Source organism: Talpa europaea, assembly GCF_964194135.1.
Source record: "Talpa europaea genome assembly, chromosome: 2".
Lineage (NCBI taxonomy): Eukaryota > Metazoa > Chordata > Mammalia > Eulipotyphla > Talpidae > Talpa > Talpa europaea.
In genome coordinates, this window is record NC_140068.1 from 93,656,178 (window position 1) to 93,671,720 (window position 15,543).

The 15,543-nt window shown below is 47.4% G+C and overlaps 1 pseudogene across 1 annotated transcript; it reads left to right on the top strand.

Moving 5' to 3' along the window:
* The first annotated feature begins 7,803 nt into the window (after positions 1-7,803).
* LOC311187822 (ubiquitin-conjugating enzyme E2 C-like) lies at positions 7,804-13,798 on the top strand (annotated as a pseudogene). Its single transcript has 3 exons — positions 7,804-7,808; positions 7,994-8,537; positions 13,748-13,798. The product of its transcript is annotated as a ubiquitin-conjugating enzyme E2 C-like (transcript).
* Positions 13,799-15,543: the final 1,745 nt, after the last annotated feature.

Here is a 15,543-nt window from a genome sequence, read left to right on the forward strand (position 1 = left end):
ACCCAGACAAAAGATTCTGTCCAGGGGTGCAAGGCCCACGCGGCTTTACTTTATGGTCTGGCCCTGAAAGGGGGCTGGGAGGGCCTTGTCGTATCTGGATATTGTTTTGGAGGCGAATCCTTGGCTCCCGGGAAGTCCTCGACTCCTGGGGGAATGCTAAGTGGAAGGAAGGGCGAGCAGCCCCCACTTCAGCGGAAGAGACCACCCAGCTACTCAAAGAAGAGTGTGAAGGGCTTGAATGGAATGAGCTGTCCTGCAGGATTTATCATTCAGACAGTGAGATTAAGGGTGTGAGGCTGTTTAGCTGCCTCGGATCGGGGTAGCTCTAGGATACCAAGCAGAAGAGAAAAAGGAAAGGGGGAATCTCCAGTGGGGAGAGAGAGGTGGCGGTGTGGAGAGGTCAGGACAACTAGACACCAGGGCAGGGAGGGGGCAACCCGGACCTGCTGCCAGCGTGCTCTCACCTGCTTGATGGCTTTGAACATAGCTCTCTTTTGTAAAATGAAGCATTGGAAGGTTGGAAGGACACCAGAAGGTGCCTCAAGGGGCTGCCTTGAAGTAAGAGGAGGGTGTTTACACTGCTCTGCCTCTTCCCCCATACGCTTTTCTTCCGCTTGCTCCATTGATTGGGCTTTATCAGGAAGTAACATAGCCACATTATCAATAATTGAAAGTCAACAACTCCTGCTCTCACCAAAATCCCCAGCTCAGCCCCAGTACCTTCCTACAATGGTGATCTTCTGTTTGCTGGCTGGATTTCCCATCGATCTGTTTTTCCAGTGTGCCTAGGTATTTAACCTCTCTGCAGGACGCCTACGCATTGCATCACGGGTTTTCCCCCCAGTGAATTCAGGTGTTGGGTGTCTTCTGTTTGGCCCTGAAGATTTTCTCACTGAAAATTTTCTCATTTCTCACAGATTTCTCACCGCCTTCACCCTGCTCTGTGCTCTAGACGCTGTGTATGTCCCTTTGCCTCCTGTGGCTTCTGCTTGGATTTGAGGCCTCTTTCTTACCTGATTCCTTCTAGTCCAGATCAGTGTGGACCAGTGGAATCCCTCAGCAGAGGCCACAGCACCCCTCTCCACGTGGGGCCCCACCTACCCCTAGCCTCAGCTCTGTGGCTTTTCTAGACGTCGCCCACCCCCTTGTAAATAACCCTTTTATCAAAAAACTCTTCAGATTTCCCAGTGTTGCATGTGCCATCTGTTTCCTGCTGGGGCTCTGCCTGTCACAGAATACATATCATTAGTATTTTCAGATTACTGTACATAATCTCTGTGGATTGTCATGTAGCTGCATGCCATTGTGTTGCCCGTATATACGCAAGTATACCATAATTCACTTAACTGTTCCCTTATTGGTCCACATTTAATTTGCTTCCTGTTTTTTTTCCGGTAGCAAAACCTCAGTGAAATACTCCCCAGACAAGGAATAGTGGTTTCTTTTAATTGCAGGCATTTCCTTTGCTTTCTGGCTTTCTCTTACGGGCACGAGATTGAATTTTTCAAGTAGTATGTTTTCAGTTGCAGACCTTTGTTGTTCTCAGGGGACTTACCAGTTGGTAGCACAGAATCGAGAAAGGCGGTGCTTAGAAGTATAACCGAAATTATAGCTAGAAATTCAAAGATAGAGGAGGGACAGAGATGAGAATTGTTAGTCGGAAAAGGCCACTGGCGGCGGGGTTGTCTCAGGATAGGGCCAACTAAGTATCACCCTAGTTCACTGGTGGGAGTCCAGGAGTGACCTTTATGTGATTTTATTAGCCTGTAAAGTAAGAATGCCAGGGAGTTGGGTAAACCGGGCAAAAGGGATCAATTATATGGTGAAGGCTGGAATTAGACTTTTAGTGGTTAACTTACTGTAGGTATACAGATGTTGATGTACTCCTGAAATCTATAAACTGTTATAAACCAGTGTTACCTCAATACAGATTTTTTGGAACAGAATGCCAATAGTTTAGCTGATGTAGAGAAAAATGTCTGTCAAGCAGCCCTGAATCTTCATATCAATATAGCCAGCACACTATGTCCTTGTAACAGCAGGAACAGGCCACTGAACAGGTTTTCTATGATCCAGCAGACCGGGTAAAGGAGGAGTCAGGGTCCTGGAGCCCTCAGTGGCTTTTCAGGCTTTTATTGGGATTTACCAGTACATGGCAGGCAGGGGTGCTGGGGAGCTGGGAGGCTGGCAGGCCTTCCAGCCCCCAGCAAGTCCTCACTCTATCTGGGCTCTCTGGCATTCTCTGGTGGCCTTGTTCTCGTGGTTCTTCTGCTTCTCTACTTCTGCTGGCATCCCCGTGATGCCACCCTTAAAAGCCCAGTCTTAGCCCAGGTGAATCCCATCTACATATGCCCGCACCCTACTCCATCATGCCATCAGGCATGCATTCAGGACTGCAGGGTTCGTCATCTATCCTAATGGTGGGAGGGCAGAAAAGCCTGATACTTTTTACCTTACCCTACAGGCCTATAAGTAGATGTCAAATGCTAACTAAAGTCTTGTTTGGAGGCCTCCCTGGTGGTGCAAGGGGTTAAGATGAAGCACTGTGAAACTATCTGCAGCCACTGCAGTAGGAGTTTGATCCCCGACATGCCAGGGAGCAACGCACATGTTGCAGCAGACCTCTCCTGACTCGCCCGCTGCTCCCCTCAGCAGTGTATTTCACTCAGTCTGCCTGTTCTGCTCCCCACTCTGTCTCTGGTGAATCCTCTCATCTACCACACCTCTGACTTTTATCCCAGTTTTTGTATGCACAAATAAATCATTAAAAAAATAAAGTCTTGTTTGGAGAGCAGAGGTTGAATGCAAGGAATATGGTCAGATGATTTGAAAGCTTACAGGCATCAGGCTGGACAACCAGACTCACCCATCTCCTAAGTAAGAATGTCCTCCCCTGGGACCTTACTATTACCAGTCTGTGGGCCAAGACTCCCCTTGTAGGTCCTGATGGTTGCCCACTTGAGCCTTTGTAACTCCATCGTTCTTTCCTTTGACCCTTGCTTTATTTAATTTTTTAAAAAGAAATTTTTTTTATTTATTTATGTATAGAAGAGCTGGGGTACAGGCCAGAGGTGTGTGGGGGGAGGTGAGAGGATTCACCAGAAACAGAATGGGGACTAGAACAGGCACATTGACCGAAGTACACTGCTGAGGGGAGCAGCGGGTGAGTCAGGAGAGGTCGAACTCCTGCTGCAGAGGCTGTGGACAGATTCATAGGTTGTGTCTTAACCCCTTGTGCCTCCAGGGAGGCCCTGACCTTCCCTTTAAAGGATGCTTTACAATTTAAGCTTGTCCAGGAATCACCTGGCAGCCATTAAATGCCGATTCTAATGTAGGTGGCCTGGGGTGGGTGGGGGGGCCTAAGAAATTGCAGTTTTAACAAGCCCCCGGGTGATGCCAAAATCCCTTCAGTCTAGTTCTACCAGAGTTTTCTGGAGCTCTGAGGCTCTTTAAAGGAATGTCATTCTTATCTCTGCTCTAATCCCCACTTGTGGGGATTAAATGAGCAACTGGGTATATCTCAGTCACTGGATGGTGAGTAGGACACAGGGAGCTCCCTAAAGCTGCAGAGGAGAGGTCACTGAGGAGGTGAGGACTCCCACCTGGGGGTTGGAGGGCTGATGGGCTCAGACTTTGTTTTCATGCTGCTCTCCCTACCACTCAGCAGCTACAGACCCTTCATTCACCCATGAATTTTCCCTAAAGCCAGAAAACCTGAGACTTTTGTTGCCTCTTTTAATAGAGGAAGAAAAACAAAACCTAGGGCCTCCCTGGTGGTCCAGGGGTTAAAGTCTCAGCGCTTTCAAGTTATAGGCAGCCACTGCAACATGAATTCAATGCCCGGCCTGGGAGCTACCGACATGGCACAGCAGACCTCTCCTGTCTCGCCCACTGCTCCCCTCAGCAGTGTATTTCAGTCAGTCGGCCTGTTCTGTTCCCTGCTTTGTCTCTGGTGAATCCTCTCACCACCCCTACCTCTGGCCTACACCCCAGATCTTGTATGCATAAATAAATAAAAATAAATCTTAAAAAAAAGGAAAACAAAACCTATATGAAGTGTATGTGGAATGATACCTTGAGGCTTTGAATCCAGCCCCCTCATAATTTTATTTTTTATTTTATTTATTTTTGCATAGAAGAACTGGGGTGTAGGCCAGAAGTGTGGGGTGGGGGGTTGAAAGTATTCATCAGAGACAGAGTGGGGAGCAGAACAGGCAGATCAACTCAAATACGCTGCTGAGGGGAGCAGTGGGTGAGACAGGAGAGGTCTGCTGCACCATGTGGGTCACCTCCCTGGCCGGGGATCGAATTCATGTTGCAGTGGCTGCATATAGCTTCATAGTACTGACACTTAATCCCTTGCCTCACCAGGGAGACCCCTAAAACATTTGGCAATTTTCAAAGCACTTGCATATCTACAGTCTATTTGAGCCTTTCAACAACCATGGAAGGTAGAGCAAGCATTGTTATCCTTTATTCTCCCCTTATCTAGTTACAACTGAGCCTAATACACAGGCTCAACTATCTACTAGATGGTTGGGTTCACAGCCTTTAAAATGCTCAGCATGTGTTCACTTTTGTGACTATCTGTCCCAATCCGTGACATGCACACTTTAAAATCATCCAAGGACCCAGATTTGGAAGTAGACTTGGAACTCAAACCTGAATTTTCCCTCTTAGCCTGGGCTGCACAGCTTCTTGATTTTCGATGTAAAAAGAATAATTGCAGAAATAGTTGCCTCTTGGGCCTCCCCAGTGGCACAGCGGGTTGAGCGCAGCACTGTGAAGCTGTCCACAGCTTCTGCAGCACGAGTTCAATCCCCGGCTGGCCACGGAGCTACCCACATGGCGCAGCAGACCCCTCCTGTCTTGCCCGCTGCTCCCCTCAGCAGTCCTATTTCAGTCAGTCTGCCTGTTCTGCTCCCGGCTCTGTCGAATCTTCTCACCCTCCCACGCCTCTGGCCTGTATCCCAGCTCTTATATAAATAAATAAATCTTTAAAAAAAAGGATTGTTGCCTCTTTCTCTAGTTTTCTATCACTCGATCCTGCCCATTGTCACTGCTCACTATCCCTACTTGGGCTTTCATCATACATGCTTGAAATATTGCTTGGCAATAGGTTATTTAGGCTAGAACAAACACTCAAGGAGCCTTAGTATGTGGCAGACCTTATGTCAAGCTCTGAGGGTAAGGGTGACTGTGTCCTGGTCCTGGCCCTCAAGGACCCTCCGGGTGTTAGTTACAAGTCACTGCATGAGGACAAGGAAAGAGCAGTGATGGGGAGAAGTGTGGGGGCCTGAGGAGGGGCTGGTGATGGCAGGCTGTTCCTGTCCCCTGCTCGTCTGGACTTCAGATTCTCTCCTGTTACAGGAAGTCTGTCTTCTGTGCTCAAAGATCCTTTAGTAACGTCACAGTGCTTGGCTTCAGCTTGGCATTCACCGTCCTCCAGTATCTGGCCCCTGCATTCTTCTGCACAGTCCTCTGTGCCATTCACAACTTTCTCCTGAAGGGCCATGGTTGGGTCAGGCCCTTCTCATGGCATATTCCTATAACCAGTCAAAGAATCTTAGTAACTATTACTGTTTGTGGTTACTGTGCTAAACACCTTTTTCTGTTATTTCATGTAATCCTTACAACTCACTGTGGTAGGTGTAACCTTCCTAATGTTGAAGATGAGGAAACTGAGGTTCAAAGAGGTTAAGCAGCTTGCCCATGTCACTCAACTAGAACATGACTGAAAAAATCAGCCCCCAGTTCAAATCCAAGTCACCTTATTCTCACCATTCCACTCCACAGAGGTGAGGGGCAGGAAAGGACATATGAGGGTTAAGTGAATTTTTTCTTTTCACTCTCATTGCACCTACATTCAAAATGCTAACTTTCAGGCCTCCCTGGTGGCCTAGGGTTTAAATCTCAGTGTTAGCACAACTTCGGCCTGAGTCCGATCCCCAGCCAGGGAGCTGACACACATGGCGCAGCAGACCTCTCCTGTCTCGCCCGCTGCTCCCTTCACCAGTGTATTTCAGTCAGTCTGCCTGACTCTGGTGAGTCCTCTCATCCCCATACCTCTGGCCTGTACCCCAGCTCTTGCATGCATAAATAAATCTTTTTTTTTAAAATGCTTACTTTCTCTTTCAGGGATCTCAGTACACTTTCCTAAATACACCTGAGACTTGCCTTCACCTTGAATTCCCTCAGTTGCTGCTTGCTCTCTCTATACCGTGCGCACAAGGATTACTTAAACTTCCATTACCTTGGAATTATTCTCTAGTGATTTAATGAAGGTGCATTTAAGCCTAACTACAAATTACTAGTCAGACGGGCTAGACAGCCAACATCCATAATAAGAATTCACAATTGATGTTGCTGAAAATGGAGACCACCATTCAGAACACCAGTAGGAACATCAAGAAGGCCTCACAGTATAATTAGCAGGATTATATCTCTGGGCTACCATTTCCTCATCTATAAAAGTAGATACTCGAACTAGGTCATCTAGTCAACAAATATTTATTCTATAACCCTCTATACCATGCAGCCATGCACCAGACACTATTTGGTGCTAGGGATGCGATAGATAAAAATCCTTGCTCTTATTATAGCAGAAGGGGACAAAAATAGAAAAAGTAAATATATGAAGTATATACAGTCACATGTCACCTAATGTTTCAGTTGATGATGAAGGGCGGGAAATACCGCAGTGGGCCCAATTAGGCAGCCATGTAGCCTAGGTGTGGAGTAGGCCAACCGTCTAGGTTTATGCGGTTATACTCATACAGCAACGAAATCGCCTAACACTGTGCATAAATATATTATATCAGATGGTGATTAGCAGGATAGAGAAAAGTAAAGCAGGAAAGAGGGAAAAGAAATGGCAAGAAAGGTCTCACATGGTAAAAGACTCACTCATTGCTGGTGGTGAGTAGCTTGTAACAGGCCACATGAGTGAGCATGGAGACCTAAGGAGGTAACTGCGGAGTCCAGCGAGGGCTGCTGGTGTGGCTGGAACAAGCTGTAGAGGAGGTTTGATGTGGCGGGCTTAAAGTGTATTTTATTTTTTGTTTTTTTTAAAAGATTTGTTTATCTATGCATATAAGAATCAGGGTACAGGCCAGAGGTGTGGGGAGTGAGAGGATTCACCAGAGACAGAGTGGGGAACAGAACAGGCAGATTGACTGAAGTACACTGCTAAGGGGAGCAGCAGGCGAGACAGAAGAGGTCTGCTGCACCATGTGGGTAGCTCCCAGGCTGGGGATGGAACTTGTGGTACAGAGGCTACAGATAGCTTCATATTGCAGAGACTTAATCCCTTGCACCATCAGGGAGGTCCTTAGGGTCTATTTTAAAGGTAAAGCCTGCATCATTTATTGATTGACTGTATGTGGAGAGAAGCCAGGAATGTCTCCAAGGTCTTTGTCTTGGGAGGAAGGAACATCTGGGAGGATGTAGAGTTGTTCACTCAGAGAAGGAGATTATGAGGGGGCATGTTTTTTTAAGATTTATTTATGCATACAAGAACTGGGGTACAGGCCAGAAGTGTGGGAGGTGAGAGGATTCACCAGAGACAGAGCGGGGAACAGAACAGGCAGACTGACTGAAATACACAGCTGAGGGGACCAGCGGGCGAGTCAGGAGAGGTCTGCTGCACCATATGGGTTGCTCCATGGACGGCCTGGGATCGAACTCATGCTGCAGAGGCTGTGGACAGCTTCACAGTGCTGTGCTTAACCCCTTGCACCACCATGGAGGCCCCGGGGGGGGGGGGGGCGGGAGCAGGTTTTGAGGACACAACCAAGTGGAGATATGGAGTAATCAGCGAATGTAGGAGTCTGGAGTTTGGGGCCTAGTGGGGAGGTCCAGGTTTGGGATGTAATTGTGAGAGCTCTCAGGATACTGATGATGTATCAGACACCTCTTAAGCACCATGTTAAATCCTCTGGGTGCTCTTGTGTTTTCCTGTCTGTGCAAGCAACTGTGGGTTGGCCTCCCAAAGGGGTCCCCCAGCTGCCGCCAGTGTCAATGCCACCCATAAATAAGCTGAGCCCAGCAGAGCCTCCACTGGGGTCCCGTGAGCAAGAGACTACAGCAGAAGCTCACGACCCTCATGATGTCTGGTGACAAAAGGATTTCAGCCTTCTCTGAATCAATCTTCTTAAATGGGTGGGGAACATTCATGGGGCAGTTGGCAACCTACACAAAGCCTTGAGGTAGAAGCTCTCCCTGGAGTTTCCCAGAGGCGACACCTACAACTTGCCCACGGTGAAGTCCCACGCCTTGCTACCACCCCAACGTGGACACGGAGCGTAACATCTGCCTGGTCATCCTCAAGCACAAGTGGCCGCCCTGTGCAACATCAGGACCATCCAGCTCCCCCTCCAGATCCTGCTGGGAGAACCCAGCACCCACAGCCTTTTGAACACACATGCCGCCCAGCTCTGGAAAAACCCACAGCCTTTAAGAAGTACCTGCAGGGCCTCCCCGGTGGCGCAGCGGTTGAGCGCTGGGTTGCGAAGCTGCCCGCGGCCTCTGCGACGCCGGTTCGATCCCCGGCTGCTCCCCGGCCACCGGAGGAGGGTCCCACATGGCGCGCAGACCTCTCCTGCCGCCCGCTGCTCCCCTCAGCAGTGTACTTCGGTCCTTCTGCCTGCTCTGCTCCCCGCTCTGCCTCTGGTGAATTCTCTCACCCTCCCGCGCTTCTGACTGTACCCAGTGCATGTATAAACAAGTAAACAAATAAATAAAAAAAAAAAACATGCCTCTAAAAAAAAAAAAAAAAAAAGTACCTGCAAGGACCCGACTTGATTTTCCACCAAGACCCGTGACCGGAGCTGTCCAGCCTGTCAGCGTGTGTTGTCTCTATTTTTTCCTTAGCTGGCCTGTTCTTTCCTTGGTTTCTGTGTCAAATTGTGGTGTCATTTTTGTTTTGTTTCTTAAGTGAAGTCTCTCATTAAGCCCTTGTGACAAAAATATTAAAAAATACAAAATAAAGAAATCAATCCTCTTGGCCCTAACTCTTCCTCTAGCTGATGTAATTCAGCTGATAGTGGCCAGTTTGCAGTGGGTGCCTCACCCCTGCGTGTTCTGTGTACTTTTTACTTCTGCTGGTCCACGGCACTCCCCAAGGGTGACTGTGGGACAACTATGGAAACTCACAGAGCGCTGTCTTGTGTACAGCCCAGAATTATGGGGTGTTGATGTTTCAGGGCCAGCCTGAGTTAGTTGTGGTGTCAAAACCATCAAGTATGGAAACAGATGGAGAAATGCAGACCCCTCTTCACCCATTGATAGGTGGTCCTGAGTCTCTGTAGAAGGTTCAGTGGAGTCAAACATTAGTCTCCCAAGTGGTGGTCAGTTCAATAATGCCTTCCTGAATTGCTTTTCCTTTCTTCTCTGTTTCTCTTCCCCTGTCCATCATTTCTGCCCTCTGGAATTAAACTACCTGCATGTAAAACTTTTACTAAAGTTCTGTTTCTGGGCCTCTCCAGGGGTGCAAGGTATTAAGACGCAGCACTATGAAGCTCTCCACAGCCACTGCAGCACGAGTTCGAGCCCTGGCCAGCGAGCTACCCACGTGGCACAGCAGACCTCTCTTGTCTTGCCTGCTGCTCCCCTCAGCAGTGTATTTCAGTCAATCTGCCTGCTCTGTTCCCCACTCTGTCTCTGGTGAATCCTCTCATCCCCCCAAATCTCTGGTCTGTATCCCAGTTCTTGTATGCATAAATAAATACATCTTTAAAAAAAATAAAGTTCTGTTTCTTAGGGTAACCTAGGCTAAGACAGGTGACATTTAATGTCATGAGACTGAATGATAATGGATTAATTAATGAAGGTAGGGGACATACTCAAAGACTGAGCCCTAGGACTCTCCCACATTTAGAGGTGAAGGAGATGAGCTTCTAACAAAGGAGACCCTGAAGAAATAACCAAAAGAATGCAGTGTCTTGGAAGCCAAGAGAAAGAAGTGTTTCCAGGAAAAAGGGATGACCAGGTGGTCCTTGTTGGGCAGTCGAGTAAGAGGAAGACTAAAGTGTTGCTGTTAGGTTTAACTACCATGGAGGGGACTGGAGAATTTAACAAAGAATATTCTGGGAGGTGTTGTGGAGTGATGGAAACGAACTTGAGAGAAAAACTGGAGGGAAAGCAGGGTCAAGAAAGACTATTTATTTTTTAAAAGATTTATTTATTTATGCATACAAGAGCTGGGGTACAGGCCAGGATGCGGGGTGGGGGGGTGGTGAGAGGATTCACCAGAGACAGAGCGGGGAACAGAACAGGCAGATTGACTGAAATACACTGCTGAGGGGAGCAGCGGGCAAGGCAGGAGAGGTCTGCTGCGCCATGTGTGTTGCTCCCTGACTGCCAGGGATTGAACTCATGCTGTAGAGGCTGTGAATTGCTTCAAAGTGTGGTGCTTAACCCCTTGCACCACCAGGGAGGCCCCAAGAAAGACTTTTTTTAAAGATGGGTGATATTATAGCATATGTATATGTATTTATATGCTGATGCTAATGGTTCAAGCAAAAAAGGCAAAACAGATGATGCTGGAGAGAGAGGCAGGAGAATCGCAGGAGGGAGGAGGGGATGGGATCTAGTGGCCCGTGAAGGTGTTTGTCTTAGATAGGAGCACAGGCAGCTTATCCCCAAGGTGCAGGAGGGAAAGCAGAGTATGTGGGCAAAGTCTCATGTCCCTTGACTCACTTCATGCTTGAACGGCAAGAAGGCATTAACACCGAGTCTGCCTTCCACCAACCCCTTCCATTTTAGATGAGACCGAGACAGAAGTGACTTCTAATCAAGGACACCACATTGATTAGAAGCAGCATTGGAAAGGGAACCCAATGTTCCTCCTGCTCCACCTGTAACAGGGTGGGCCCCTGTCCTAATACCCAGCACCTTAGGGGTCTTCTCTTGGGCAGAATCCTTACCATACATATGCTCTAACAGACAGTCCAGTGGACTCCAGGAAGGGCATGAGAAGATTTTTAGAATCTTCTTCCCATTTTCAATGAGTTGTAACTATGTTACAATCAAGGAGACAAATTGCATAGGTAATAAATTAACGCTTTTAAACTGTAGCTGTATTTTTGACATAAATGGTTTGTCTATTCAGTGACAAATTCTCATTGCATTTCAAGATCAGCTACCCCAGATGACTTGTTCTCTGAAACTTGAGGAAAATTTGCTAATCGAGGTCCTTTCAAGTTTTTACTTATAGATCGCTAGCCGAGAACAGTATTCTACCAGGCATTTCATTAAGGTTTCCATCCTCAAGAAAACCCACTTAAGAAAAGGGACAATGAGCTTCTAGTGGTTAACTCTGAGCTAAGCTCTTATATAGCTGATCTAAAGGTTAACACACACTGAATAAGATTATGTTAGAAGCTGTTGGACTGTAAAGAAATCTAGTAAGATTATTAGGTAAGAGTAAAGGGTATTTCATGCTATATTTTTAAAAATGCAAGTTTTGGGGCCTCCCTGGTAGCTCAAGGAGTTAAGCGTCAGCACTATGAAGCTATCTGCAACTACTGCAGCATAGGTTCGATTCCTGGTCAGGGGGATGACCCGCATGGCGCAGCAGACCTCTCCTGTCTTGCCCGCTGCTCCTCTCAGCAGTGTATTTCAGAAGATCCACCTGTTCTGTTCCCCACTTTGTCTCTGGTGAATTCTCTCACCCCCCACACCTCTGGCCTGTACCCCATTTCTTGTATGCATAAATAAATAAATCTTTAAACAATAAATAAAAATTAAAAAATGCAAGTTTAGATCATTTTTAACTTAATTAATTCAAAATATTTTTATGGCACAGAAGAACTGGGGTGTAGGCCAGAGGTACTGGGGGTGAAGGGATTCACCAGAGGTAGAATAGGCCTATCTACTGAAATACACTACTGAGGGGAGCGGCAAGCAAGACAGGAGAGGTCAGCTGCGTCATATGTGGGTTCGCTCCCTGGCTGGGGATTGAACTCAGGCTAGGCCGTAGCAGTGACAGTGCTGAGACGTAACTCCTAGGCCACCAGGGAGGCCCCCATTTTTAATTTTAAAACATGTCATGGCCCAGTGTTTAAATGTCTAAGAGGCTCCTGGTTGTCATATAATTCTAACAAGTGTAAATAATCCAGGCTTTCATTATTTAGAAAACCAGATGCTAAACCTATTGCCCAGTTACCAATTTTGAATAATTATCTTCTCTTTGAGATTTGTTTTTATTCCTTTAAACTAAAAACCTCAAATTATGCTTTAGTAAAGTTTGAAGAGCTCTAGTGTTAAACATACATGGGTAAACTCTAAGAGGACCTACTAGCCACTGACTGAGTAAGGTGAAGGTTTACTGATGAGTTCAAGGCATCTCCCTAGATGTTTTTAAAAAATCAACTTAATCACTGTTAGGAAAACTGTAAACTGGCAGATTGGGTTGAGAAAAATCTGCCAAAATGCAGAAGGAGGATATTATAAATCCAAGTGCAAACAGAAGGGCATGAATTCTTCTGGAATATAGATAGATTCCTGGCTTCAAATATCCTGTCAAGCCTTGTTTTCCAGTTTGGGGTCTGGAAATACCGTCCCTCTAATCTTAGAGAGGGTTGACTGCTGCAGGAGTGGCTTAGCGGGGAGGGGAGTTTGCCGGAAGGGGAGGCCAGAGCAAAGAAGCACAAACATGCTCTTTGGAAGCATGGAAAAGCCATACACAGGGCTTTGCCTTGACCTCCAGGAAACTTGTAAAACCACTGCATTCTCTTCCCCTAATTCCATTCATTTCACAAACATTCTTTGAGCTTTTGTGTGAGGTGCTTGGCTAGGCTCTGCAGGTATGCAGGGTAAGTGAGTCGGGGATCTAAAGACAGAGAAACTAAAGAGGTCTTGCCTGCCAAGTTTTCATCTGATAGTAATAATAGAAGCTTACAATAAGAACAAGCTATTCACACATTCGACTGTGACTTCATACCCACTGCTCAGTTTCCTGTGTCTCGTTTATCTTAGTTTCTGTCCTGGACAGGAGGGAGTGTACCGTGCGGGGCAGACGGTGTCTCCCGTCCCTGCAAAGATAGCTCCCTGGCTGTGGATTCAAAAATATAAATTATACACTGCTCTTGGGTACAAATTACTCCCATGTGAGCTCGTTGAGCATGATCCACTTATCTCTAGGGCTGATCGCTAGTTAAATCCTGCCCAAGTAGCTGAAAGCCTGTTTGTTTTACGACAAACGGGAGAAAAGGTCCCTGCTGAAATTCAGGCCTAGCAAAGGGCTGGCAGCCGGGGTTATCATCTGTTTGTTTGGGGAATACTTAAGCCTCTCTTCTCCCTTCCCACCAAAATGACATTTGAGGAGACACATGTGCCCAAGTCTGACTTCCAACACTCGGGGTGCTGAGGGCAGGCTGAGTGGAAGGGGCTTGGGGTGACACCATGCTGTGAACCAGGAATGCGTCTCTGAAGAAATCACCATGATTCCTCTTTTCTGTCACCCTTCGCAGCTGTTTCAAGGCACTTGCAGCGTCAGGGATTTCACGGAATCCTTACATCCTCCCCTGGAGGTAGGCGGAGTAGGTTTTATTATCACTGTCTCACAGCTGAAGAGACCAGGCTCTGAAAGGCAACAGGACCCGGCCGAGGTCACATGGCTAATGAGCAGTTGAGCTGGACCTCGAGGTCAGGTCTTCTGACTGTGAGTCGGATGCCTGGTGTCACGAAGCCCTTCCCGGGCCTCCTCTGCCCTCTGATGAGGGTGTGGGCTCCCCTCCCTGGATAGCCTGGCTTTGAGCCCCGGCTCTGCCCTTACCGGCTGGATGACAGCGAGTAAGTTAAGCCTCCCAGTGCCTCTGTTTCCTCATCTGTAAAGTGAGCTAATGAATACACTTAAGTTCCCGTAAGTTGTTTTGGAGGAAGGAGTCCATGTGGGAACAGCGAGAGAGCAAAACACAGTGTGGGATATAGTGCAAGGCATCGATAAATGTTATATGCCCCACCCCGAAGGTCTTTTCCTCTGAGGCACAACTCCAAAGACAGGATTTAAGAGCCCTGCAGCAGGCGAACTGCCTGCCTTCCTCCCTCTCTCGCTGTGGTAATGCTGCCTCGCCCAGTGCGGCTCTTTTTACTGTTCAAAGTGCTTTCCACCAGCACCTCGAATCCACTGCCCTATGGGAAGGTCCCTGTTGGCCAAAGAGCTGGGAACTCTTTCCTCTGCTGTAGTTTCAAGTCTTGGTTGCTGGAAATCTTAAATTACATGGTTTTCCAATTCTGCCTTTGGAAGTGGCAGCTAGGGGACCTAACTGAATCTTTCCAAGGTCAGGATCACCTTTCAGAATGATAACATGGAGAGCAAAGCAGTTTGCAACCCAGAGTCCCTCCCAGTCTGCAGGTTCTCCCTATACATCCAGGCCTTGGAGGGGAGGGACAGGGTTGGGAAAGATACCCAGGGAGGGGAAGGGGTGAATTTCAGCTGACTCCCCACAAGTGGGTGAAAATTGAAAAGGTTAAAAGGACACTGCTCCCTCCTGAGACTCCAGTGTGGCTCCCCCCTGCCACTCCATATCTGAGAACACCTTGAACAAGTCAAGGTACACCTCCATTTTCTCATCTATAACAGGAAAACTGGATTAGATAATATATCAGCTGCCTTCCTGATAACCCAAACAGAATTTACTGGAAGACAACCATGACAGATTATGGGCAATAAAAAATTTTCTCAATGAAATTTCAAAGAAATTCCACGTCAGCAAAACAACGTAATGAACCCCCATTAGCTTTTTTTTTTATAGAGGCATGTTTTTATTTATTTATTTGTTTGTTTGTTTGTTTATACAAGCACTCAGAAGCGTGGGAGGGTGAGAGAATTCACCAGAGCCAGAGCGGGGAGCAGAGCAGGCAGAAGGACCGAAGTACACTGCTGAGGGGAGCAGCGGGCGGCAGGAGAGGTCTGCGTGCCATGTGGGACCCTCCTTTGGTGGCCGGGGAGCAGCCGGGGATCGAACAGGCGCCGCAGGGCCACGGGCAGCTTCGCAACTCAGCGCTCAACAGCTACGCCACTGGGGAGGCGCCCCCCGCCCCCACCCCCACCCCCCCGCATTAGCTTTAACAATCATCAACTTTCTTGTTTAGTGTCTAACTCCATCCTCTCCCATTGAGAATTATTTTGTAGCATTCCTTTTATAGGTGAAAGTCACAGACATCATATGCAGATATCTTAGCCATGACTGACCAAAGGATCCGTCCAGGTACTTCTATCACCATATAGAAAATAGCCACCTTCCTAGGAAGTTCTTGTGTCCATCATGAGCAAATGCATAACTGAACTTACTATTCAGTTAAACGTCACTGTGAGTTGAGTGCGTGGAGGGTTAACCCAGTCTCTCTTTGCAGGCTTGGGAAAGTCAGAACTGCAGTCTTAATCTGTCATTGTCCTTTCTGCTCTGTCCATTCTGTCATCCCTGTGTATCCCTGGAGGTGATGACCTTTTCCTCCATGTATGTCCTGTCCTGTTATTCTACTACGAGGCCTTTACCAACCTGACTGCAATTTCCTAGCAGCTCTCTTTTTTTTTTTTTA